The sequence below is a fragment of the Saimiri boliviensis genome, chromosome 11 (assembly GCF_048565385.1).
Source record: "Saimiri boliviensis isolate mSaiBol1 chromosome 11, mSaiBol1.pri, whole genome shotgun sequence".
Lineage (NCBI taxonomy): Eukaryota > Metazoa > Chordata > Mammalia > Primates > Cebidae > Saimiri > Saimiri boliviensis.
Genome location: NC_133459.1, coordinates 54,746,189 through 54,773,738, shown reverse-complemented (window position 1 = coordinate 54,773,738; position 27,550 = coordinate 54,746,189). Strand labels below are relative to the sequence as shown.

The following is a 27,550-nucleotide window of genomic DNA, read 5'->3' as shown; positions in this document are numbered from 1 at the left end:
ATTTTCTTAGAACGACTTGTCAGCTAGACTAATAATATCTAATACACAGGGTGATTCTGAAGATTAAACAAGGCAGTATACACAAAATGCTTTACACTCGAAAGTGCTCAATGTTCATTTCCTCTTACTTGATTAATGTCATAATATGGATTCAATTCGATTAGTTCCTTAAAAGCTAAATTCTGTAGGTCTTTAATAATTATAGACACTGTCTGGGTTCTGTCCCCCAGTCAGCTGAATGTTAAATGGTGCCCTTGAAACCTGACCCTGGGCTTTGCCAGGAAGATATAAACCTACTCGCAACTCATGCTATTTTGGGATTTGATGTCTTTGGAAAGAAGATAACAGCTGACTTTTATGCAGATAGAGGATAACTGTGCTCTGAAAGAAAGTGCCAAAACCTCAACTAATGCCACTTGGAAAGAACTCAGCACACTCTGAAGTTGGGCATTCAAAGGCTGTTATTTGTATGCCAACATAAGAGTATATTCAGGAAGTTGCAAAAAAAAAAAAAAATCAAATCTCATAGTGGTGGACTCCAAGGGAAGTGGAAAATTCTTTAGCCTGCTGCTTGTATGTGTTCAACAGTCATAAAGATGCAAGTAAGGGTATATTTGTTGGAATAGTCTAGGTTATGTTGTAGTCACAAGTAACTTCAAATTTCCAGTGACTTGAAACAGCAAACATTTTATTTTATTTATGCTACATGCTGCTTGTGTGCAGGCAGGGTTCTGCTCCGTGTTGTTCTTACTCAGGAGTTGAGGCTGATGGAGGCCCCACCAGATGTAAAGCCGTATTCATTGTAGTTGAGGGCATAGGCCAGGCGTCCCCAAACTTTTTACACAGGGGACCAGTTCACTGTCCCTCAGACCATTGGAGGGCCGCCACATACTGTGCTCCTCTCACTGACCACCAATGAAAGAGATGCCCCTTCCTTAAGTGTGGCGGAGGGCCAGATAAATGGCCTCAGGGGGCTGCATGCGGCCGGCGGGCCGTAGTTTGGGGACGCCTGGTATAGGCCATGGTGAAGCACACGCTCAGTCTTACAACTTCTGCTCCATAGTGACATCTATCCTATTAACAGAGGTTTCATTGTCCAAGCAAGTCCAGGGTGATGTCTTGATTCTTCATTCTGATCATGAGGGTAAAGATGATACAATCCACTGAAAAAGATATGCTCAGTGTGAGATGTGTTACATTTGCTTTGCCTGAAGACACACAGGAGCAGATATCAAATAGGCAGTTGAATCTATGGATGTGGAGCATAAGAGAAAGATACAGGCTTGAGATAAATATTTGGTGGTCGTCAGGTCAGAAGTGGTAGACAGAGCTAAAGGAGAAGGGATAGAGTGAAAAATAAGTAAGAAAATTATCACAATGTCATGTGTTGGTAAGGATGTCAATAACTGGAATATTTATGCAATGATGATGAAGTACAAATTGATACAACTGTTTTTCAAAACAGTTTTCAGTTAACTGGTAAAGATGTGCAAACTCTTTCACCCAGCAATACCAGTTCTGGATATATAGCCTAGAAAATTTCAGAGAAGATATAGAAAAGACGTTCATAGCAGTTAAAAAAAAAATTGGAAACAACCCAAATATTCACCAACAATAGAAAAGCTAAAGAAATTGTGGAAATAATGGAATGATCCAGCAATCAAATATTGTAAGGCAGAGCTGTAGAAACAACATGAATGAAACTTACGAACATAATGGTGGTAAGTGGAAAAATAAAATTGCAGAAGAGAATATCCAGGATGATTCTTTTTGTATAACATTCAAAAGCTTGTGGAACTAAACACGTGGTAAAACTTGTAAGTGAGGAAGTGATAAACACAAAATCAGGATAGTGGTTGTCTCTGTTAGGAAAGGGTTGGGGATAGGATCCCAACAGGACACAGGAGGTTTCAAAGATGAGTAACATTCTGTTTCTTCAAAAGGGTGGTAGGAACAGGGGTATAAGTTGTACTTGTTTCCTGTATATTCTGCATGTGTTTCCTAAGTGGTGTTGTGCTTCTACTCAATACTTACTACTTTATTTTTTAAGTAACAATCTAAAATGTAAAAACAAAACAAAACAAAACAAAAAAACAAAATAAAGGAGGATTGAACCCTCAGGCGTAATATACTTTAAAGGGTAAGCAGAGGACAAGGAACTTTTAAAGGGGACTCACCCAATGGCCAGACAGATAGCCAGAAGGGAAGAATGAAATGGAAATTAGAAGAAGGGTAATCATCATAGCTATCATTTATGAAGTATCTTGGCTAAGCACATTATAAATATTTCATTTAATCTTTCAATAGTACTATGACATAGACATTATTATGTTCTCTTAACATATGAGAACATTGAGAAACAAGAAAGTAATTTGTCCAAGGTCTTGTACCTGTGTAAGTGGCAGAACTTAGATTGGAACAAGGTCTTTGACTAAAAGTCTGTACTCTTAGCCACATGTTATGTCCATGGGAATGAGGATTTTGAGAAAAAGGAAGGGGTCAGAAACATCAGATGTTGCAGAGAAACCAAAATAATTGGAGCAGAAATACTGCCACTGGATTTGAAAGAGAAGAGATTATTGGTTTCTGTCCACGATCAGCAGTGATTGTGGAATGGTGTTAGTGACATTCAAGTTGTTTTAGATCAAAAGCATGAATTGGAAGTGAGAAAGTAAAAACAAAGAATATAGAATATTCCTCAAAGGAGAAAAATAGCCCTAAGCAAAGATCATCTTACATTGATAATAACTAGAAATTGGGGTAAGAGGGAAACTTATAAGTGGTTTGCAGAATCAGGGACCTGATTTGAATCAGGAAAGCAAGGGAGGGGAATATGTGAGCAAGAGGGCCAGGGAGTAAAAGACCAGGGCAGAGTGTTCTCACTTTCAACCCTGATGAGGTAACAAGAAGTGAACTTAACCTCCTCATAAACAACAAACAACAGGATAAATTGTGTGAAAGAACTGATTTCCAACGTTAAACAATAGGTAGTGTAGGGCTATGATTCTTAAGAAGTACACCAATAAGGTGAGCCCTAAAACAGCTCCAGCTTTCCACCTGTGGGTAACTTCTGGACTGTGAACTTAGGGAGAACCTGAAAGGAGCCTAGGGACCCCACTTGAGAACCATAAGAGAGATGAGGAAATTGAGGTATTCCAAGTTTCTATGTTAGAGCTAGAGAAAGAAGGGATCTAGGTTAAAAAAAAAGAGCCCCAGAACTCTGCATAGGGCCCCCTTAAGTGTTTGCTGAGTGAAAAATCACATTTGTACAGAGTGAGGTGGCACAAAGCCAGGCAAAGAATGACCGGGAGTTGTAATCTGCACAATTCTCAGAGGTTACAGAAGGCAGAGAAACATTCAAGCTTCCACTAGTGAAATTGCAAAAGCCTTGGTGATCCTTTGGGACATTCAGTGAAAACCCCAGAGAAATCACACTGCAGTTATGGGCTGAACAACTTCTGTTCTAAAGCCTGTTCTGGAACTGCACTAGAAAATATTACAAACAGGTCTCTAAGGAATCAAACACAAATAATTTAACTACCTGTCAAAATAAAGCACAACACTCTTTCAAGGAAAACAGAAAACTCCAGAACCTTGTTGACATAATAGACAAAATGTCTAGAATCTAATAAAATATATATAAGACATAACAAGGAAGAAGAAAATATGACTTTCAGCTGGTAGAAAAAAAAATCAAACAAATGAACACTAATCCATTAATAGAAACAGACAATTATGAGCTATTAGAGAAGGACATTAAAATAGCTGTTATAAGGGCCAGGCATAGTGGCTTATGCCTGTAATCCCAGGACTTTGGGAGGCTGAGGCGGCAGATCACCTGAGATCAGGAGTTCAAGACCACCTTGGCGAACATGGCAAAATCCCTGTCTCTACTATAAAAATACAAAAATTAGCCTGGTGTGGTGGCAGGCACCTGCACTCCCAGCTACCTGGGAGGCTAAGGCGTGAGAATCACCTGAACCTGGGAGGCAGAGCTTCAGTGAGCCAAGATAGTGCCACTGCAATCCAGCCTGGGTGACAAAGCAAGACTCAGTCTTGAAAAAAAAAAAAAAAGCTATTATATCTATGTACAGGTATTAAAAGGAAAACATGGAGTAAGAAGAAAAAGGGAAGATAAAAAAAAAAAAGCCCCAAATGAAACTTCTAAAAGTTAGAACAAAAAATCCCAGTATCTAAAATGTAAATGTCAGTGAACAAGATTAATAGCAGATTAAATATTAGACAAAAAAGATGTGAACTTGAAGACGTAGCAGTAGAATCTAAGTTGAAGCACAGAGAGAAAACTTCTCTGGAGAACAAAAACCAGAGTGTTAGTAAATTGTGGAATAATATCAAGCAGGCTAATAAATGTGTAATTTATTATGTAATTTATTATGTAATAAATGTGAAAATAAAAGGTGGGGGAATGACAAAAAACATGAAGAATGATGGTCAAATTTTTCCAAATTTGATGAAAACTCTGAATGTTCAAATTCAAGAAGGTCAAAGAAACCTAGTGCATGCACACACACACATACTCACACATGCAATCACACCAAGGTATATAATAATCAAATTGCTTGAAACCAGTGATAAAACAAATCTTAAAAGCACTGACACGAAAAAGATTCTATGTATGTAGGAACAAAGATAAGAATGGCAGCATACTTCTTTTTGACACCAAAATATAGTGCTATGTATTTTTAAGTGTTAAACAACATTTTTTAAGTGCTAAAGGAGAAAAAATGTAAAACTAGAATTCTATGTTGAAAGTGAAGATATATTTCTTTTTCTTTTATTTTTGAAAGAGAGTCTCACTCTGTCTGTCACCCAGGCTGGAGTGCTGTGGCACTGTCTTGCCTCACTGTAACCTCTGTCTCCTGGGTTCAAGTGATTCTCCTGCTTCAGCCTCCCAAGTAGCTAGTATTACAGGCTTATGCTACTACGCCTGGCTAATTTTTGTATTTTAGTAGAGACAGGGTTTCAGCAGGTTGGTCAGACTGGTCTTGATCTCCTGACCTCAAGCAATCTGCTCGCCTTGGCCTCCCCAAAGTGCTGGAATTAAAGGCTTGAGCCACCATGCTCCTCCCTGAAAATATCTTTCAAAAATCAATATAAAATTTTAAAAGTTTTCAAAAATCAAAAGCTGAGAGAATTTATTAGCAGTAGATCTGCACTAAAAAGAGTCCAAGGAAGTTCTTCAGGGAAAAAAAGTATCAGGTAGTAGGTAACATAGATCTACAAAATGAAATGAAGGACCCCAGAAATGGTACATACATTGATATATATTACATAATTATTTTCTTATTAAAAAAATTTTTTTAAGGAAAATGGAATAAGAAAAACAACATACATGACAATAGTACCATAGAGGGCTAAAGGTGGGAAATGAAACTAAAAGTTTAAATGGTCTTTACATAATATACTAGGTGGTATATTACTTGTGTGCAGACTATACTATGTTCAAGAAGTATATTGGGAACCCTAGATAAAACATTAAAAGCTAAAGAGGTATAGCTAAGAAGCCAATATTGAATATAAAATACTTTAAAAATCCTGAAATTATTCAAAGAAGCCAAGACAAGAGGGAAAAATAAACACAAAAACAGAGAACGAAAGTAGAAAGTAAGCAGCAAGATGGTAGATTTAAATCCAATCATATCAATATATCTAAGTAGTATAAACACTACAATTAAAAGGCAAAGGTTGCCATACTGGATTAAAAAACAAGACATAACTATATGCTGTTCACAGAAATCCACTTTAAATATCAAGACACATATATTTAAAGAATCGATAAAGATATATCATGCAAACACTGAGCATAAGAAAGCTGCACTGGCTATTTAATATGACATAAAGAAGACTCCCAAACAAATACCATTCCTGGAGAAAAGAGACGTTATGGACTACATGTTTGTGTCTGCCCCAAATTCGTATATTGAAATCTAATTCCCAGTGTAACAATATTTGGAGATGGCACCTTTAGGAAATTATTAGGTCACGACAGTGGGACTCTCATGATTAAATGCCCTTGTAAGAAGAGCCTGGAAAACTAACTTCATCTGTATTTATCATATTAGTATGCAATGGAAAGTCAGCAGTCTGTAACTTGAAAGAGAGCCTTCACAGAACCTGACCCTGGTGGCACGCCGACCTCAAAGTTTTTAGCCTTCGGAAGTGAGAGAATTAAGTTTCTGTTCTTTATAAGCCGCTCAGTCTATGGTACTTTGTTACAGCAGCTTGAACTGACTAAGACAGGGCATATATAAAAAATACAGCTAGCATCATATGTAAAGATGAAAGACAATGCTTTCCAACTAAGATTGGAAATGAACAGTGAATATCCAGTCTTACCACTTCTGTTCAACCTTGGATTAAAGTTCCTGTACAATGCAATAATGTAAGGAAAAGAAAAGAAATAAGAGGCATACGGATTGTATAGTAAAAAGTAAAGTGTCTTTATTAATAAAGTATATGATTGTCTATGTAGAAAATCATAAAGAATTTACAGAACTAAAAGGTAAATTTAATAAAAAAATCAATATAAAAAAGTCATGAGTTTCTATATGCTAGCAATGAATTATTGGAAACAAATCATTAAAAAGGAAATCCATTCACAACTGCATTGAGAAAAGGTGAAACACCTATGGAGAAATTTAGCAAAATATGCATAAGACATGGACAATAAAAATATAAGATATTACTGAGAAAAATTAAGTAAGACCTAAATAAATAGGGACTTAAGTTTATGGAATGCAAAACCCAATATTGTTAAGATATACATTTTTTTTCCCCCAGATTGACCTATGGATTTAGCACAATCAATTACCCTAGCAGTATTTTTATTAAGATTGACAAGCTGATTTTAAAGTATATATGGAAATGCGAAGGACCTAGAATAGACTCATATTTTTTTAAAAAAAGGCAAGCAAAGCTGGAAGATGTTACTTACTTTTGTAATTTTTTTTTTTTTATATTCATGGGGTACATATGCAGGTGTGTACATGAGCATATTGTGTCGTGCTGAGGGTAGTAGTAAATGCAGTACCTTTCAGGTAGTTTTTCAGCCCTTGCCCTCCTCCTTTCCCCCACTTTTTTTGAATCTCCCGTATTTATTGTTCCCATATTTGTGTCCCTATATACCCAATATTTAGATCCTACTTATAACGGAGAACATGTAGTATTTAGTTTTCTGTTTCTTCATTAATTCGCTTAGGATAATGGCCTATAGCTCCATTCATGTTGTTGCAAAAAACATGATTTTATTCTTTTTTATGGCTGCATAATATTTCATAGTATATATATACCACATTAAAAAAAATTCAAATCACTGTTGATGAATACCTGTGTCGATGCCATGTCTTTGCTATTATGTATAGTGCTGCCTGCAATAAACGTATGAATGCAGGCCTCTTTTTGATAGACAATTTGTTTTCCTTTGTATACATATGCAATAATGGGATTGCTGGGTTGAATGGTAGTTCTATTTTTAGTTCTTTGAGAAATGTCCAAACTGCCTTCTGCAGGGGCTGAACTAATTTGCATTCCCACCAACAGAGTATAAACTTTCCACTTTTCTGTTCAACCTCACCAACATCTGTTATTTTTTGGCTTTTTAATAGTAGCCATTCTGTCTGGTATGAGATGGTATCTCATTGTGGTTTTAATTTGCATCTCTCTGATGATGCACATTTTTTCATGTGTTTTCTGGCTACTTGTATATCTTTTGAGAAATGTGTATTCACTTTGCCCACTTTTTAATAGGGTTATTTGTTTTTTTTCTTGTTGATTTATTTAAATTTCCTATAGATTCTGGATACTAGACCTTTGTCAGATGCATAGTTTTCAAATATTTTCTTGCATTTTTTAGGCTCTCTGTTTACTCTGTTGATAGTTTCTTTTGCTGTGTAGAAGCTCTTTCATTTAATTCGATCCCAATTGTCAATTCTTGTTTTTGTTGCAATTGATATTGAGGACTTAGCCATAAATTTCTTGTCCTAGGCCAATATCTAGAACAGTATTTCATATGTTTTCTTCTAGGATTTTTATAATTTGAAGTAATTAATTAAGTAATTAAAAACTTATATTTAAGCCTTTAATTCAGCTTGAGTTAATTTTTGTATATAATAAGAGGTCGTGGGGGGTGGGGGGAACCCAGTTTCATTCTTATGCATATGGTTAGCCATTTTTCCCAGCACTATTTATTTAATAGGATAACCTTTTCCTATTGTTTATTTTTGTTGACTTTGTTGAAGATCAGTCGGCTGTAGGTATGCAGCTTTATTTTAGGGGTCTCTATGCTGTTCCATTGGTCTATGTGTCTTTTTTTTTTTTTTTCCGGTAACATGCTGTTTTTATTATTGTGGCCTTGTAGTATAGTTTGAATCAGATAATGTGATACTTCTGGCTTTATTCGTTTTGCTTGGGATTGCTATTCAGGCTCTTTTATTGATTCCATATAAATTTTAGAACAGTTTTCTTCTTCTTCTTCTGTGAAAAATGATGAAAATTTGATAAAATAGCATTAAATCAGTAGATTGCTTTGGGCAGTATAAACATCTTTTTTTTTTTTTTGAGATGGAGTCTTTTTTTTTTTTTTGAGAAACACCTATTAAAACCTTTTGTCTATTTCTTAATTGGGTTATTTGGGGTATTTTTGCTATTGAATTGTTTAAGTTTCTTGTCAAACTACGCTTGGGTGCACGAGGGCACAGTCAGCCTGGAAGCTGCGGTGCTGTCTTTCTGGGGAGGCAGGGCTACCACCAAGTTGGATGTGGGTGTGCATGGATATGTGATGCTGGGTAGCCCAGTGGTGGTCTGTCAAGAAAGGCAAGGCTGCTACTGACCAGCTGTTGTGCCACTGTGGTGTGGCAGGGCTGGGTGGCCCTGTGGCAGTCTGTCCCAAGGGTGAGGGTCATGGCTGGACTGGCATTCTGGCTAGTCATGGGCACACATGTGCTGGGTGGCTGTGTGCTGGTTTTTCTGCTGTGTAGGTCTGCCTGGTCCCTGGGGTGGTGGTGTGCTGCATGGGTTTAGACACCTGAGTCTTGGTCATTACATCTGGCCTAGGCTCTGGGCAGCCAGCAGGCAATCATATGAATGTGATGGAATGACAGTGGGGCCTCGGTGATGGAGAGAGCTAGTTGCTACTAACCCCCATGGAAGGATTGATGCTAGCAGTGGTTCCAGTTTCAAGATGGTGCCAAGCCGTTTGTGGCAGCTTTGCTTGCCGGGTGGGAGATGCTCAAGGTGGGCTTCTACTATGATGCAAGGCTGTTGCTTGAACTCCTGGCTACTCTCCAGATTGAATCTTGTACCTGGAAGGACTGGAGGACTCTCCTGTAGTAAGGATGGGTGGCATATGTAGTGACAGTGAAGACTACTGAGGATCTCCAGCTTATCTTTTCCCTGTAAGAAGTCCCCTTAGCTCTAAGCCTATCCCAGTGGAGGAGGCAGTGTGGCAGAGGTAGAATGCCTTGCTCCCCTCTCCGTGGCACTGTCTTGGGTTTCCTGTGCTCCGCAGTGATTCCACCTTTCCCACGGTGTTCTCCAACAGGCTTTCTTAGTCACTCCAGTCGAAATACAGTTGTTTATTTGTTGTTTTGGTCTTGTGAAGGGGATGGGCACCAGGTAACCCTAATGAGCTATCTTACTGAAGTCACTGTTCTTCTTTCAGTTAATTAATTTTTTGTAAAGGTGCTAAAGTAATTCAATGGGAGAAAAGATAGTCTTTTTTTAACAAATCGTGTTGAAATAATTTTTCCTCGTATATTACCTATATGAGGAAAAATTCACCTTGAATCTTTTCATTATACCATACATAATAACTAACTGAAATAGATAAAAAGCCTAAATGTAAAACTTAAAACTACAAAACTTCTAGAAGAAAAGAGAACAGTTTTATAATAGAGTTGGCAATGGTTTCTCAGGACACAAAATAAGCATGACATTTAAAAGGAGAAATTAGGTCAGGTGCAGTGGATCATACCTGTAATCCCAGCACTTTGGGAGGTTGAGGAAGGAGAATTGCTTGAGATGAGGAGTTCCAGACCAGTCTGGGCAACACAGGGAGATCCTGTCTCTACAAAAAAAAATTTAAAAATCAGTTGGACATGGTGGCAAGTACCTGCGATCCCAGCTACCCAGGAAGCTGAAGTGGGAGTATCGCTTGAGCTTGGGAGGTCAAGGCCACGGTGAGCCACGATTGCACAACTGCACTGCAGTCTGGGTGACAGAGCAAGACCCCACCTCAAAAAAAGAAAAGAAAAGAAATTAATGGATTTAATTTCACCGAAACACTCAAAAACACTTAAGAGTACCTCTAAAAACACTGTTAAGAAATGAAAAAGCAAGCCATAGACAGAAAAAATTATTACAAAACATATATTTAACAGAGGCCTGATATCCAGCACAAAAACGTGCAATTCAGTGATATTATTACCAATTTAATAAAAAAGGTAAACAAAAGCTTAGAGAAGTTTTTCATAAAACAAGATTACAAATGAGTGATAAGCATAGGAAAGAGTGCCATGCTTCAGAATCACTTTTCACACCATCCTTCATGTGTTATTCCAAGATTTCTTTGCAAGTGCTCCCAAGTTTTCTAGTCTATACCACAGCGTCTTGCGAAAACACAACATGAGTAAAGCACTATCATGTGATCATTGAGCTACAGTTGTGATCTTACCTATTCAGTCAGTAAAAAATTTTTTTGTCCCATGTAGTTGTTAAAACAGACAAACTCATTAATAATTAGGAAAATATAAAACAACAATTGGAATGATACCACAACACACCAATTGGAATGCCTAACGTTGGTAAGGAAGTGGAGCACTGGAACAGTTGTATATTACTGGCAGGAATGTAAAATGGAATGCCCACATTGAAAAATGATTTGACAGTTTCTCATAATCTCAGACATATGTTTGTCAACTAGGCAATTCCACTACTGAGTATTTGCCTAAAAAAAAAAAAAAAATGAAATTAGGACGCTGAGGTGAGTGGATCACCTGAGGTCAGGAGTTCAAGATCAGCCTGACCAACATGGTGAAACCCTGTCTATACTAAATACAAAAAATTAGACGGGCATGATGGTACATGCCTGTAATCCCAGTTACTTGGGAGGCTGAGGAAGGAGAATAACTTGAACCTGGGAGGTGGAGGTTGTGGTGAGCTGGGATTGCACCATTGCACTCCAGCCTGGGGAACAAGAGGGACACTCTGTCTCAAAAAAAGCAAAAGAAGAAAGAAAGAAAGAAATCATAGCTCAAAGATTTGTATGCAAATGTTCATAACCTCTTTATTCAGAATACCCCAGACCTAGAAACAATCCAAATATCCATCAACATATGAATGCGTAAACAAATTGTAAATTCATGCAATGAAATACTAGTTAGCAATAAAAAGGAAGGGACTATTGAGGTATTCAACTCAACATGGAAGAATCTAAATATCATGCTAAGCCAAAGATAATGAGCACGAAAGACACATACCATGTCATTCCATTGATAGGGACAGAAGGAACATTGGTAGTCTCATGGCATGAGGGAGCGGGGCAAGTGGAGGGAACAGGGAGGGAAATTTTCTAATCTTGAGAGCATGGATTACAAGGGAAAGTTGGAAAGGACACAGGTCAACTGTTTGGGATTATGAAAATATTTTATACCTTGATTGTGGTGATGGTTATATGAGTTTATGTATTTGTCAAAATTCATCAAATTGTGTTATTCAAATGGGTGTGTTTCATAGTATATAAATAACATTTCAATGAAGTTTATCATTTTTTTTTTTTTTAAAGGCCAGAGTGTAGACTCCAGGGACTTGCATGATGGATAGGTGACAAGGCAGATACTATGAATTAAATTCTCCTCCTTCGCTTCAGCCCAGGTTCCTCTTCTTCCAGGATCTGTATTTTCCCAGTTAAAGGCAAAACTCCAAAACTCTGTGTGCCCTCCTGCCAACACAGGGCTCACTGTAGCTCAGGATATAGTAACAAATTCAGAGCAATGCTGAGAGGCTAGCCATTAGCTCCAATTTTGCTTTTTGGCAATTGTCTCTTGGTTTATTAAGTAGCTTTAATTGTTAAAACTTCAAAAGTTTCCCCTCCAACAGAACAATTTAACTTGGGATCCATCATGAGTATCAGTCATTTTTAGAAATACATTATTCCTGCAGAAGAAAACTCAGATCAAAACACTGTGAATTTCTGATTCTCTGTAAACATTAATTATATACTAAAATACTAAAAAATAATCCACTTCTCAGGTTAAGCAATTTAACTCAGTGGCTTAAAACCCTCTTGTGGTTTCCCATTGTCTTTGAGATAAGTCCAGACTCCATGGCCTGGCTCCTTAGATCCTCCATGATCCAACCGTTGCCATTCTGTTCTATCTTGTCACTTGCCACTTCTCTCTTCAGGCTTCAGGCTTGTGGCTTTGTACACACAGCACTCTGTCAGCTCTATTCCTACTCCCTAGAATATCCCTTTCTCGTTTGTTAATCTGGCAAAGGCATACTTGACTTTTGAGACTTAAGTCACATGAGAGCTCGTTGGAGAAGCCTTTCTGACCTCACCCTTCTGCATTCCCTGCTTCCTAGGTCTGGGAAACACAGGCTTGTTCAGTGCTCTCATATACTCTGTTAGGTGTGTTCAATTTTTTTTGCTTCCCTGGGCCACATTGGAAGAAAAATTATCTTGGGCCATACATAAAATACACTAACACTTACAATAGCTGATGAGCTAATTTCAAACAGAAATCTCATAATGTTTTAAGAAAGTTAACCAATTTGTGCTGGGCTGAATTCAAAGCCATCGTGGGCCACATGTGGACCAGGGACCACGGATTGGACAAGCTTGCTCTTTGTAGACCTTGATTGCTGCATTTATTTAACCATGTGAAATGATTTCCTTTTAATCTTTCTTCTTCGTCTTGTGCACATGGATTATTCATCTCTGGATTTGCAAAAGGTTAATTATAATGATGTATTATCTAACCCAGAGTATTGGTTGGCATCTAGTGGATACCATTAAATACTTGTTGAATGAGCAGACCCAAGAATTACATAGTTTATAGCTTATAAAAGGAAAGCTCTCCCCAAACACTTCTTCAATAGAGTGAAATACTCATCTGTACTCTCCAATACTTCATGTAGTCTTGAACAGAGAAGGAATTTAATTGATGTTGGCATCTTTGTTGAGATGTACGTTTATGAGAAGCTGCCTTTAAAAATTACTTTTATTTTGAAATGAAAAACTTTAGTTTTAGCTCCAGTTCTCCTATCCTTGTGAACTTGAATAAGCACTTTCACCTCTCTTAGCTTCACTTTCCACCTCTCTTAGCTTCACTTTCCACATCTGAATAAAGGAAATGATAACTGCCCAGTTACCACAGAGGACTATTTTGAGAATGAAATGTATCATCTAGATCAGGCATCCCCAAACTTTTTACACAGGGGACCAGTTCACTGTCCCTCAGACCATTGGAGGGCCACCACATACTGTGCTCCTCTCACTGACCACCAATGAAAGAGGTGCCCCTTCCTGAAGTGCAGCGGGGTGGGGGGGCAGATAAATGGCCTCAGGGGGCCGCATTTGGCCCGCGGGCCGTAGTTTGGGGACGCCTGATCTAGATAAAAAACTGTGGCCTTTGAAATGGTCAGGGAGGTCTTTCCTAAAAGGTGATATTCACAATTATTTAGAGATGGTCAAATCTGGGGAGCCTGGGGATGCTGGCTCAGAAAGGCTTCCTGAGATATCTAGTCAGTTTTGGGGCCTATGGCTGAAAAATAATCTTGAAAAATCAGAATGGGTTGTGGTGCAGCAGAGAGAGGCCATAATCTTTTCTCCCCCTCTTTCTTGCCTCTGGAGACTTCTATCCACATCTGGCTTAGGTCATCAGGCAAAATTAATGTGTCGATTTCACCCTGCTGACATCTGTTTCTGTCAATGCATGCCCCCGGCAGCTTGGGTGCAAATCAGCACAAGTGTCAGCCCTTTCCCTAGAGAGACCTAAACAGTAATGCCTGAATTGGGAAGGAGATTTGGGCATGAGTGAGAAACCATTTCATGATGCTGTCTCAAAATATGTACGGTCCACTAAATGACAAAATTTGGGCAAGGGCTACTTCTGCATTTTACGGCAAATGTCAAACCTCTTGCCTTGAAAATAGTAACAAATCAAATCCAAGACAGCTGTTTTGGTTCCTTTATCATTTAAAGTGGAAAAAGTTGGATAAGAGATGATCAGTGATGGTAAGGTGTGGTGGCTCATGCCTGCAATCCCAGCACTTTGGGAAGCTGAGGTGGGCAGATCACCTGAGGTCAGCAGTTTGAGACCGGACTGGCCAACGTGATAAAACCCATCTCTAAAAAAAAAATAAAAAAAAAAAATAAGCCAGGCATGGTATGGTGGCTTATGCCTGTAATCCCAGCTACTCAGGAGGCTGAGGCATGAGAATCACTTGAACCTAGGAGGCAGAGGTTGCAGTGAGCTGAGATTGCGTCACTGCATTCCAGCCTGGATGACAGAGTGAGACTCTGTCTCAAAAACAAACAAACAAACAAAAAACTATCTGTGGTAATAACTATCTTGTTACACATGTATACACCCTTTTTCTCTGAAAGTAATTATTCATTTTCTCATTCGATCCTCACAGCAAGTCCTTGGGGATAGACAGGGCAGTTATTAACCCTATTTCATAGCTAAGAAAATAAATACTTAAGTTCACTAGGGTTAAATTCCTATCCAATGTCACCAGCTAAGACATAGGAGATATGGGTCTTGACCCTAGTCTCCTGATTCCAAATCCTCCTTGAATGACACACGTGGTTTCTCCTCCACGTCTTTGTTCATATTGTCCTTTCTGCCTGAAACAACTTAAAGCAAAGAAAGAATTTTCTAACAGCCACATTATCCAAAGAAGGAATGAGGTAATGAGCTTCTCATTGCTGGAGAAGGGTAAGCAGACGGGAAACCAATTGGCAGGGATATGGTAGGTGAGATCCAACTATTGAATTATAGATTGGACTTGACAGTCCTAAAGTGCCTTCCAAACCTGTGATTCAGTATCATTAACCTAAAAGCACTAAAGCTAGCATATAACCCCTAGACATGGAAGTCAGGCTGAGAGAGTAGAAGTGTGGAATATGGATTCTGAACCAGAGGGCCCTTCAATTTATAGAATCTCAGAATGTCATAGCTAGAGGGGGCCTTGGCCCAGGTCCCCTGCACCAACTATCAAACTCCCCTCCCAATACTTACATTGTGCTAATTAGGACAGCCCCAGCCATCTGAAAAAGAAGAAGTTCAACGTCTATTCTGGCTCTGAAAATCTGGAAAAAGGTGTGTCTTAATGGCTCCTGGAGTAGACCCATCCAGAAGGAGGTTCTAGGAGGGACTCTTACAGAGACAGCTGGATTGGAGCTTCTCATAACACCAAAGACAGTTGACCTCAAATTTAGCTTGTTCACTTAAGACTGTTGGGAGAAACAATTCACCTCAAAACTTAACCAGTGAAACACACGTATATGATATCCAACAGTGAGCAATGTGCCAAACGAACTTTCGCTGCTGATTCTTGGAGCAGAGGCAAAGTGGGCAGGGCATGGACTGATACACTTTAGAGTTGCATAGCTTTGAGTTGAAATTCTGGAGTGCAATGGCACATTCATAGCTCACTTCAGCCTTCAACTCCTGGACTCAAGTGATTCTCTTGCATCAGCCTCCCAAGTAGCTGAGGTTACCGGCATCTGCCATCACACCTGGCTAACTTTTTAATTTTTATTTTTTGTAGAGCTGGGGCCTTGGTGTTTCCCAGGCTGGTCTCAAACTTCTGGTCTCAACCAATCCTCCTGCCTGGGCCTCCGAAAATACTGGGATTACAGATATGGGCCACTGCATTCAGCCTCTGTCTCTGTCTTGTAAAGTGACTCTGCAAATTAGTTATCTGTCTTTCCCTGTTGTCTCATCTGTAATTTGGGAAATATGTAGGCACCACTCTCAGAGAAGTGAGTACAATAACGGATATACATGTATTCACATAGTACAAAATAAGTGTCTAATAAATCCCAATTTATTGGCCAGGCGCCGTGACTCATACCTGTAATCCCACCACTTTGGGAATCTGAAGTGAGTGAATCACTTTAGGTCAGGAGTTAAGAGACCAGCCTGGCCAATATAGCCAAACCCCGTCTCTACATAAAATACAAAAATTATCTGGGTGCGGTGGTGCATGCCTGTAATCTCAGCTACTTGGGAGGCTGAGGCACAAGAATCTTTGAACCTGGGGAATAGAGATTGCAGTGAACAGAGATCACACCATTGCACTCCAGCCTGGGTGACAGTGAGACTCCTTCTCAAAAAAAAAGAAAAAAAGAAAAAAAAATCCCAATTGGTTGCTCCCATTGCAGATAATAACAGTGTGTCCAATTATTGAAATATAAATGTTGTATAGCATTTAAAGATACATGAAAACATTAGGAAAAAAATTAAGAAATTGCCTACTGTTTTCTTAGACTGTTTGAGTGAGAACCAAGGGCTGGTATTTATTATCCATCATTCAGTACAATTTGAAACAAAACAGTGGGAGCCTGTGAGTCATTAATTTGGCTCAAGGGGTCATCGTGCCCAAGTCTAACCCAGTGTTCTTCACAGCTTTGCCCAATACTGGGTTTTCCCCTGCACTCTGGGAGATCCTTCCTCCACCCCACACCCCCTGTCAACATGACTGATGAATTCAATATCCCCCTCTTCCCAACTGAGGAGTCATTGAGCTGACTCCAATTAGCAGGATCGTCTGACTCAGGCCTCCCCAATCAGAGGTGGAGTCTGCCGTGGACAGACAGACAGGTCTAGAGAGGCTGGTAAGTAAGAACTCCCCGAGTGCCTCCACCAAGTACCAATTTGATGAGGCTGCCATTCACTCTGTTAGGCCACGTGTGGGATTCATCAGGACCCAGCCCCGCTCTCTTTCACCCCCATCAATGTGCCCTAAAGGATTTTTTTTTTTTAACCTGATTGCTTGAAGGCATTGTTAAGTCCACTGGTTTGTGATTCATCAATCCATGACAGCTCGTTATTCCAGAAGCGTTTAAGCCCCAAACCAAGAGAGAGGGAAAGGTTTCTTGGTGCCATAATGGGACAAAGTTTCGCTGGCTTATTGATTCATGCCACAAATATTTAATCAGCCTGTTATTTAACTATGGAGATGAACTAAAATATTTGCCAGTGGGCCTCACTACAAAGAAATCTCACTCAATGAAGTGGAAGTCCAGAAATTCTGACTTAAGTACTATTAATATTGAACTTATGAGAGAAGCATTTTACATGTATCACCTGACTGCCTCTATGATGGCTCTGTATGTAATACAGTAATCTTTATTTTACACATGAGAAAACTGAGTCTCACATGGGCTCAGCAGCTTATTCAAGTTCCATAGCTAGAAGGTAGCAGAGATGGGATTCAACCTGTCTGACTCCAAATCCCATGCACTTAACCATTTTTTACTGCATTACTTTTTCCCACATTTTTCTTAGTTGTTGATAGATTAAAAGGGAGACAAAGCTGTTTATGGAAGTGTTTGAAAAACATAATGCTCTCAGCTGTAAGAGAATACTGTAGTATTGAGTTATCTGGAATTGCACCGGGTGTAACGTTCAGTGGACAATGGAGCATTTGGTGGACTGACCTCTCTTCCAAGTTCAGGAGGCCTCTCAAGTTGCAGTCATCAAGGCTCCCTTGGAGCACTGGGATTCTGAACCATTTCCTTATGTACTTCTCCTGGGCTGAGGCTCCTGAGTGTGGGCTGAACCTGGTGGCACTCTTCTGCCACATAGATGTGAGGTTGGCTTAGACAATGCCCTGGGGTTTTAATCTAAATACCCACTGGATTAGGCTGCATTCAAGCTGGCAAAAATGTTTATTTCTTGTAACTACTTGAAGTAAGCTTCCTTTCCAAGCCCCCCACCCCCCCACTAAAAGAGAAGGAGTAGAGGGCTTGTCTATGTTCAGAGAAATCTCTCTTGTACTCATTAGCTATTAATGATAGAAGTTGAGTTTTGTAGATCCAAAAGACATGGAGATAGGATATTAAGAGACAATATGGAGTAGCAGAAACTGTACTGAACTGGGAGTCCCATGTATTCAGTATTTCACTCACTGTGTCATTTTGGGCAAGTTGCTTAACTTCTCTGTTTCCATTTCTCCATCTATAAAATAGCGATGATAATACTTTTTCTTCTTACAGAGTTATTGTGTAGGTCATGTATAATAATAACTTTATCCATTCATTTATTCATTCAGAAACTGTTAGAAACTTGATATAATGATGAATAAGACAGTCATAGTCTATGCTCATGAAGCTTACAGTCTAATGGGAGAGAGAGACATAAATCAACCTTGATGGAGAGATAGTTGTTCAGAGAAAAGTTATGAAAAGTATTATAAGAAAGGGATACAGGGTGCTATGAGGCTCTATGGCTGAAAGTGTCATTGAAAGTGAAACTAAAGGGGTGAGTCATAGGCTGTGAAATTAAAGGGGAGGGGAAGGGCATTTTGCTTAAGTAAAGCAGCATGCAGGAAGTTGCCAAAAAGTTTTGCACAAGCCAAGAATGGAGAGAAAGTCAATGTGTAAGGTGACCATATGGTCCTGTTTTCTGTGAATAGTCCCTATCTAGACCCAGAGTACTCAATAATAGGGTTTTTTTTGCACTCCATAAAGCACCTCTACTGGATGGAGAAATAATACAGTCATCTCATTAATGTGGCTGGTGTGCAGTGAGCAAAGTAGAGTGTTAGGCTACAAGCTTTGTTCAGAGGACAACATACTACAAATGGCTCTGAACCATTTATCCCGAGACCTTAAGAGCCCCAAGGATGAGGATGTTCGAGAAGAGAAGAGGTGTAAGTCAGAGAGACACTGGCTTGTGAGAGTCTGTCTAGGGAGAAAAAAAGTGACTTCAGATTAAGGATCCCTCACAGGGCACTGAGGGAGTACTGAGATGGCCAGGAAGGGCCAGGGAGGAATTGGTGATGAGACGTGAATTTGTTAGGACACAAATGATGGGTTTTGTTTGGAAGAAAGATCTCTTTTTTGCTCCGAATAGCATGGTAAATGAAAATATGACTGCCATTCTGGTGAGTCCTCAAGTGGATTATATTGGGGATGATACAGCGTTGCCATGTGTCTTCTCTCATCAATCAGTCAACAAACACTACCCAAACTGAGACTCAACTAACATGATAAGTGCCATATTTTGAGAGTTTATTGTCTGTCAACCATGATTCCATATTTTTTATGTTCATTACTCCAATAAACCTTTAAATCGGGCCCTGTTTTACAAATGAGAAAACAGCACAGAAAGTGAAATTCTAAGCAGAAGGTCCCACAGCTGGTAAATGGGTTTGAATGCAGGTTGTTCCACTTCAGAGTTTGTGTTCTCAATCACTGGACAAGGTCACCTCCGTCGACACATACCAAGTACAGTGGTCTCAACTCATATTTATAAAATGCCTGCTCTGTCCTGGGCCCTATGAGTTGCTTTTATATACCTTTATTTAATTTGGCTTTGCTGTATAACCCTGGACATGGCACTTAACACTTCTGGTCTATTTCCCCATCTGTAAAATGAGGATATTAATAGTTCTTCCCGCAGAGGGCTGTTATGAGGATCAAGTGAGTGAGATAAGCAATATAAAGCACTTAGTAGAGAGCCTGGCAAGCAGCAAGCACTGGAAAAGCATTTGCCAAATCAATATCTTGTCAACTGCCTTGTTCTATAGTTACTTTGTCTATTATTTTCATTTTCGCCTGGAGCTGAGAGCCATAAAGAAGGCAGAAGACACTATTTGCTTGTTTCTGGATGATGCAGAAGAGCTACTCTTAGCATTATAGGTACGATTGTTTCTTCCTCCTGTTCCTCTGCCTCTTTTTCCTCCTTCTTCACATACAATGAACTACACATATTAAAAGCATACAGTCTGATACGTGTACATATGCACTTATGAATCTATCAAAAATAATTAAAATAGTGAACATATCCATCACTCCCATATGCTTTCCTCTACCACTTCATGGTTCTCTCCTGTTCTTCTCTACCTGCTTTCTCCAACCTCATTCCCATTCCCATCCACATCCCCATTCTCATCTCCATTTCCATCTCAATCCACATTTCCACCCTATCTCCATCTCCACTTGCATCTTCATTTGCATCCCAGTTCCCGTCCCTATCCCCTTCCCCAGCCCATCCTCATTTGCATCCCCATCCCTGTCCCCAATTTCATCACCATCCTCATTCCCAGCCCCATTCCCATCTCTGTCTTCAGGCAACCATGGATCTGCCTTCTGTTACTGCAGGTTAATTTGCATTTCTAATATTTTACATAAACAAAATCAAACAGTATTCTTTCTAAATTTTGTTCTTTTTAATCAGCCTAATTATTTTGAGGTTTACTATGTTATTCTATGTATGAATAGTTCATTCTTTTTATCGCTGAATACTATTTCATTGTATGGATATACTGTATTCACATATCCATTTACCTGCTGATGAAGATTTGGGTTGTTTCTAAATTTTAAACATTACAAATAAAGCTGTCAGAAACAATAGTGTTTGTATGGACATATGCTTTTAGTTAAATTCCTAGAAGTAGAATGGCTGGGCCATATGACAAGAGGTGTGTTTAACTTTACAAAGCTGTCAAACTGTTTTCCAAACTGATAGTAATATTTTGCACCTCTCCCAACAGTGTGTGAGAGCTCTGCTTGCTCCATAGTTTCTCCAGCACTTGGTATGTTAGTCTTTAAACATTTAGATATTCTAGTAGGTCATCAACATATCTTACTATGCTTTCATTTGCCTTTTTCCAATTCCTAATGATGTTGAGCATCTTTTCACGTGCTTATTCGCCATTTGTATGTCTTGTTTTTGATAGTGTGTTCATATAGAATGTTTATTTTAAAAATAGAATGATTTTGATTTTTTTTTTTTTTTTTTTTGAAACAGGGTCTTTCTCTGTCACCCAGGCTAGACTGGAATGATGTAGTCATGTCTCACTGCAGCCTCAACCTGGGATTGAGCCATCCTCCCACTTCTGCCTCCCAAGTATCTGGGACTACAGGCACATGCCACCATTGCCAGCTAATTTTTGTGTTTTTTGTAGAGGCAAGATTTTTCCATGTTGCCCAGTCTGGTTGAAACTCTTGGGCTCCAGTGATCCACCCACTTCAGCCTTCCGAAGTGCTGAGATTATAGGTGTAAGCCACTGCACCTGGCCTGGTTTGTTATTTTTCATTAGTGAGTTTTGAGAATGCTTTGTAAATTACAAAAATATTTTCTCCTAGTCAGTGGTTTGTTTTTCCATTTTCTCAATAGTCTTCTCACATAACTTAGTGATGATTCATTCTTCTTTTTGGTTTTTTCTTCTTCTGTGTTTTGTTTTAGATAATCTGCGTCTTCACTGTCTTTTTCAGTGTTGGGTTTGCCATTACCATACAGTTCGTTTTTCGTCTCAGATGTTACAGTTCAATTTGGGTCTTTTACATCTTTCATGTCTCTGTTTAACATATTCAACCTTTCCTCTAGCTTCTTGAGCATGCAGAATACCCTTACAATAGCTGTTTTAACACCCTTATCTGTTTATTTCATCATCTGAGTTACTGTCATTGGATTGATTTTTTTTTTTTTCTCATAATAGATTGAGGTCTCTTTCTCCTGTCTCAGGTGGTTTTCTTGACATGCACATGCTGCTTGTAAAGAAAAATCAAATTGTAAAGAACTTTTTCACAGAAAAGCTTTTATTTGTTAATGTTGTCCAATGTTGGCAACGTTTTGTAGAGGCTGTCTTCATGGCCTAAGATGCAGTATCAGCTGAATACTTAAGGGGAACTGCCAGCACATCTCAGGAGTTCCCTCTCTCATTGGCCTTTCTTTCTAGAATACTTCCCCTCAAACTCCAATCACCTTGATCTCCCCAGACCATCAGCTTTGTCTCCTCAAATCAGGGAGTCCACTAGGCTCCATCTGGGTGCCGCATCCTATGTTGTGGCCTAGAGATTTACTCAAGGCTGTAAGCTGGGGCAATCAAAAGATGTACCCTGTTTTCCTGTTAATATGGTTTGGATATTTACCCCACCCAAGTCTCATACTGAAATGTAATTCCCAATGTTGGAGGTGAGGCCTGGTGGGAGTGATTGGATCTTCAGGGTAGATGTTTCATGGATGGTTTAGCATCATCCCTTTGATGCCGTCCTCATGAAAGGGAGTGAGTTCTCATAAGGTCTGGTCATTAAAAAGTGTGTGACACTTTCCCTTCCATGCTCTCTCTTGCTCCTCCTCCTGCCAGGTCATGTGCCTGCTCCCCCTTTGCTTTCCACTGCACTTGGAAGCTTCCCAAGGCCTCCTCAGAAGCAGGTGGTGCTATGCTTCCTGTATAGCCTGCAGCATCATGAGCCAATTAAACCTCTTTTCTTATAAATTACCTGGTCTCGGGTATTTCTTTCTATCAGTGCAAGAAAAACTTAATATGGCTGTCTTGCAGGAATCATAGTCCTACATTGCCTAAGCGTCCAATGTCTTGAGAACCATTGCTTTTGTTGTTGTCATTGTTGTTTGATTTTTCAGTTTTTCCAGTAGGAGAATAAAGCTGGCCCCTGTTACTCAATTTTGGCCAGAAGTAGATATTCCATAGTTTCCTTGGGATGTGCAATATTTGGTGTTGAGGTTGGGGGATGAATGTTACTAAGGTTGAAGGGGTAGAAAGAAGAGAAAGAGTAAAGAATGTTGAATGTCATGTAAGTAGAAGGGATTTTATTTTGTGGTTGGTGAAGGAAGAACTGAGGAAGCATTTTAAGGCTAGAAACAGCAGAGTAAGGCTTGATAGCCTACTTAATGTTAACATATCCTTTTTGAAATGCAGTTGAATTGTATTTAAATCTGATACTAGCAGGGAGTTGATAGAGAGTAAGGAGTTGTGTTTGCTGAGCTCTGGACCATATTCGGATCCTATCTGTGTGACTCTGAACAGATCAGTTTATCACTCTTAGGCCTCAGTTTCCATGTCTGTGAAATAAGAATTGTAATACTTATATCCATACCTATTGATTGTAGTGAATACTTGCTAAGAGAATGTATATTAAGTGCCCAGTACACTGTCTGGCAAACAGTAAGTCTTCAATAAAAAGGAGCAATTATTAATTGATAAAATCAAGGCTCAATGAGTTTGTTTTGAAGAGCAAGTAAGGAGTAGCACTGAGGCTCCAACTCAGCTGTCAGATAGTTTTCCACGCCTATGATCCTTGAAAGCAGGATTTCATCCAAGAGAGGGGGTAATGACTGGTTGAGGCAAATAGCCACAGGGCCACAAAGATACACACAGTGGTGGTGGAGAAGTTGCCCCTGCCCACCAGCACTCCTTTACCCAGCAGTTATATCCCAATCTGACATGATCTTCTAACAATGAATGTTGAAACCTGTTGAATTTCATACACGAAGAGTTACATTTAACCACCAGTCTGTCAAATATAGATTCAGAGCTAGACTGTGGTGTGCAAAGTTTTATGGTCATATGTTTTAACATAATGTTTTGGGGAAAATTAAATTTTAAAGAACTTCAACACACACACACACACACACACACACATACACACACACAAGCTTTTATTATCAGATGCAAAATCTGATCTGAGAATTGATCAGATTAAACTTTTAACTGACTTCCCCAGACAGATTATATATTTTTTTATTTTCTTGATTTCTCTGCATTTTGCAAATATCATCATTTTCATTATTGACTGGTTTTATTTTATCTTTGTATTTGTCTGTGTCACCCACCAGGCTGCAAACTCTATAATGGTAGCTATTCCTCATTTGTTCACTGTAGTATCCCTAGAACTTAGGACAATTTCTGGATTCTAGGGATACTACTGTTAATGCTCAATAAATATTTTTAAATAAATGAATGAATGAATAGACATTAGGAATAGTAGGTGAAGTGATATACATACAGAGCCCTGCACATAGTAGGCATTCCCCTTTTTTTCATTTGCCTCCCTTGTGCCAGCCTGAGCTTTCAGGGAGTATATATGATATCTTGCTTAATTCTGTGTATTTACCTTGATAGGTTGTTGCAGAACATAGCAAGGGCTCATCAGATGCCGAATGAACAAACACAGAAGCCAGGAGCCTTAGTTACTTTATCTGTTGCATGAAATGGTTGAAATAGATTTCATAGTCACTCAACCAGTATCTTCTGAACCTCCACCATGTGTCAAACACTAAGCCAGGCCTGGTACGGTGGCTCACACCTGTAATCCCAGCACTTTTGAAGGCCGAGGCAGGCGAATCACCTGAGATTTGGAGTTTGAGACCAGTCTTGCCAACATGGTGAAACTCTGTCTCTACTAAAAATACAAAATTATCTGGGCATGGTGGCGCGTGCCTGTACTCCCAGCTACTCAAGCGCCAGAGTCAAGAGAATCACTTGAACCCGGAAGGCGGAGATTGCAGTGAGCCAAGATCACACCATTGCACTCCAGCCTGGGCAAAAAAGAACAAAACTGTCTCAAAACAAAACAAAACACACTTAGCCTCCATCAGTTACGGAGAAAGTAGCATTAAGACTACAGACTACTAGAATTGAGACAGGGACTATAATGCAAGGTAAGAAGTGAGGGAGTCACATGTGGAGATGCAGCTGAGGCTGACAAGGAGTGAATGAAACTTAAGCCCAGACCTTTCCTATAGGATGGGCAGGTTCTTGGTAACTGGTGCAGCTACAATTATTTAAAAAAAAAAAAAAAAAAAGACTCAGATATCAACTCCTCTACACAACTCAGCCAGAAATAACCGTTTTCATTCAAAATGCTCTAGGTCTCTCTCTGAATCCCTTTTAGAATACCAATTCCTTTTTTGGAGGTTGTGATATTTTATGTGTCGACTTGACCAAGACAGATATCTGGACAGACATTATGCTGAGTGTGTCTGTGAGGGTATTTCTAGATGAAATTAACATTGGAATTGGTTGCCTGAGTAAAGCAGATGGCCCTCCGTAATGTGGATAGAACACATCCAATCAATTGAAGACCTGAACAGAACAGAAAGGCTGAGTGAGGGAACTGTTCCTGCTGACACTTGAGCTGGGACACTGATCATTTCCTGCCTTCAAACTCCAACTGAAAAACTGGCTTGTCTTGGGTTGTGAGTCGGCTTTCAGACTGGAACTAATGCCATTCACTTTCCTATTCCTCAGGCCTACAGAGTCAGACTAGAACCACACCATTGACTTTCCTGGGAATCCAGCTGGCTGATTTCAGATCTTGGGACTTCTCGGTTTTCAAATCATGTGAGCCAATTTCTTATGTCTCTTTATACACACACACACACACACACACACACACACACACACACGCACATTCTGTTTGTCCACCTATCATCAATCATCTGATCTATCAATCAATCATCCTATCTATCTATCATCTCCTATTGGAGAACCCAGACTAATATAGTAGGCAAGAAAAAAAACCTACCCTTTCTTGAGCTGAAACATGATAGGTACTGGGCTAGGTGCTTTATAGCCATAACCTTATTTAGTCCACATAACTATCCTCTGAGGGTGGATGTAATTTCTAGCTTATAGATGAAAACCTTGAGGCTAAGAGGAGAGACACATCATTCCCAAGGTCACACAACAAGCAAATTACCAAGTCAGGTTAAAACCCCATTTCCTCTAGTTCAATACTCCATGCAATTTCTCCTCTACTCAACCACATCTTTCTGTACATGTTTTGTTTCTCTATTAGGCAGTAAATTATTTATGGGTAAAAACTAAGTCTAATTATTATTAATATTATTTATCTATTCACCTTTAATTATTGTGCCTAATATGGTATCTGGCACACAAAGGTGAGGAGGAGATGGTGGCCTCAGGAATTATTATCTGATCTACCTGAGTCATGAGGCTTCTCTGCAGGGGAAGACTTCAGAAACCACCCAATCCTTTCCACCCCTCCCTTTATCCTCATTTCTAGTCTGATTCCCTTTCCTCTCCATGCTGTTAGTAATTATTATATGGCGTATATTCCCCCAGAAATTTCAGGGCATCCTAAAGTTTGCACCAAAGGGTTGGGGAGCACACCTCCTCAGGATGCACTTCCACAGGCCCATTTTGGCACCTTGGTTTTCCTGCCACCTGGGCTTGGAGCCAGATCTGCAGTTGGGCTGGAGCAGGGAGGAGAGAGTGTGAGCTGAAGAGCACACGGAGACCCTGACAGGCTCCTGGGGCCCCCAGCGGTTGAACTCTGGCTATAAATAGAAGGAATATGAAGCAGAATGTCTTTTTAATATGCACATGGAATTCATTTATTTAATGAAGAATTTTCCTGGAACAGAGAGCTTGCTGTCAGAGCTCAGCTATTTTTGAGAAGGATGTGAAGGAAAAACTCCAGAGAATTATTTGCTGTTTGGATGTATGCTTTTAAAATAGGTTGTAATAAAAAAGCAAAACTATAGGAGCAGAATTAAGATCAGTGTTTGCCAAGGGCCAGAGGTAGGTGCAAGCAATTGACTGGAAAGAGGTGTGAAGGGCTTTTTGGGATGATGGCAGCATTCTGTGTCTGCTGTGGTGGTGGTTACGTGGCTGCCTATGTTTGTCAAAACTTGTGGAACAGTTCACCTAAAGTGAATGGATTTTACTATATGTAAATTACGCCTGACTTACAAACAATGTGTCACCATGTCCTTTCTGAGGGAGAAAAAGGACTGGGGAAGGAATGCTTTCAAACACCTTTTTTGGGTGGGATTCTCTGTAGCTTCTTTACATTATTTATTCTATTTAATACCTGGCAAGCACTATGAGATAGAAATTATTATCCACATTTTACAGTTGAAATACCTGAGGTTTTGCGAGCCTAAATTAATTGTCCAAGGTCACATATCAGTTTCTAGTGAGAAGTAAGGAAGTTTCAGAATCCCACTGTGACTTCCCTCCACTTACCTGATGTTCATGGAGTTGGAGCTTAGAATTAAAGCCTTGAAAATGGAACTGAGTTTTTGCTCCTTGAAAAAAATGCTTCCGACAGCTCCATGCTTTTTCTTCAAAATGTTCCCCCATTCTGTGTTCTTTGGCCACTTCTGGCTGCATCTGGGAAAAGTTCTTAATAAGGTGCTAATGGTCTTTAACAGCTTTATTTGGTACCCTTGGATCTCCCTTTTTTTATCAAACATGCTTGGCTTTGGGCATACTTTGAAATCTTGAAGGGATGGGATGTGTTCTGTAGGACCTGCTATTATTCCTGGATCCCATTCCCATGGCTGGCATCATTAATCAATCATGATGCTCTATGAACCCTGACTTGCCCTTGTGATGCTTCCTAATATGGTCCTCTCGGCAGTAATTACTAATAGATTTGAGTTGGCATTCAATATATCAAAGCCTAGTTTGCGTTCTACCTGTGTTGCTAGGCCTAACCTAGGTACATTTATCAATTGAGGGTGAAATCTTATCCTTTTCACTCCTTGGACCTGGAACCCTGATAAAAAAGAGTTCATGTCTG

General features: G+C 39.5%; 1 long non-coding RNA gene across 1 annotated transcript in view; it reads left to right on the top strand.

Moving 5' to 3' along the window:
• The first annotated feature begins 19,811 nt into the window (after nt 1–19,811).
• Nucleotides 19,812–27,550, top strand: part of LOC141580400 (uncharacterized) — a 73,775-nt gene continuing 66,036 nt past the window's right edge. Inside the window, exons 1-2 of the long non-coding RNA XR_012512603.1 lie at nt 19,812–19,894; nt 25,249–25,341. This is a non-coding gene — a long non-coding RNA (uncharacterized LOC141580400). The remainder of the gene's footprint in view (nt 19,895–25,248; nt 25,342–27,550) is intronic.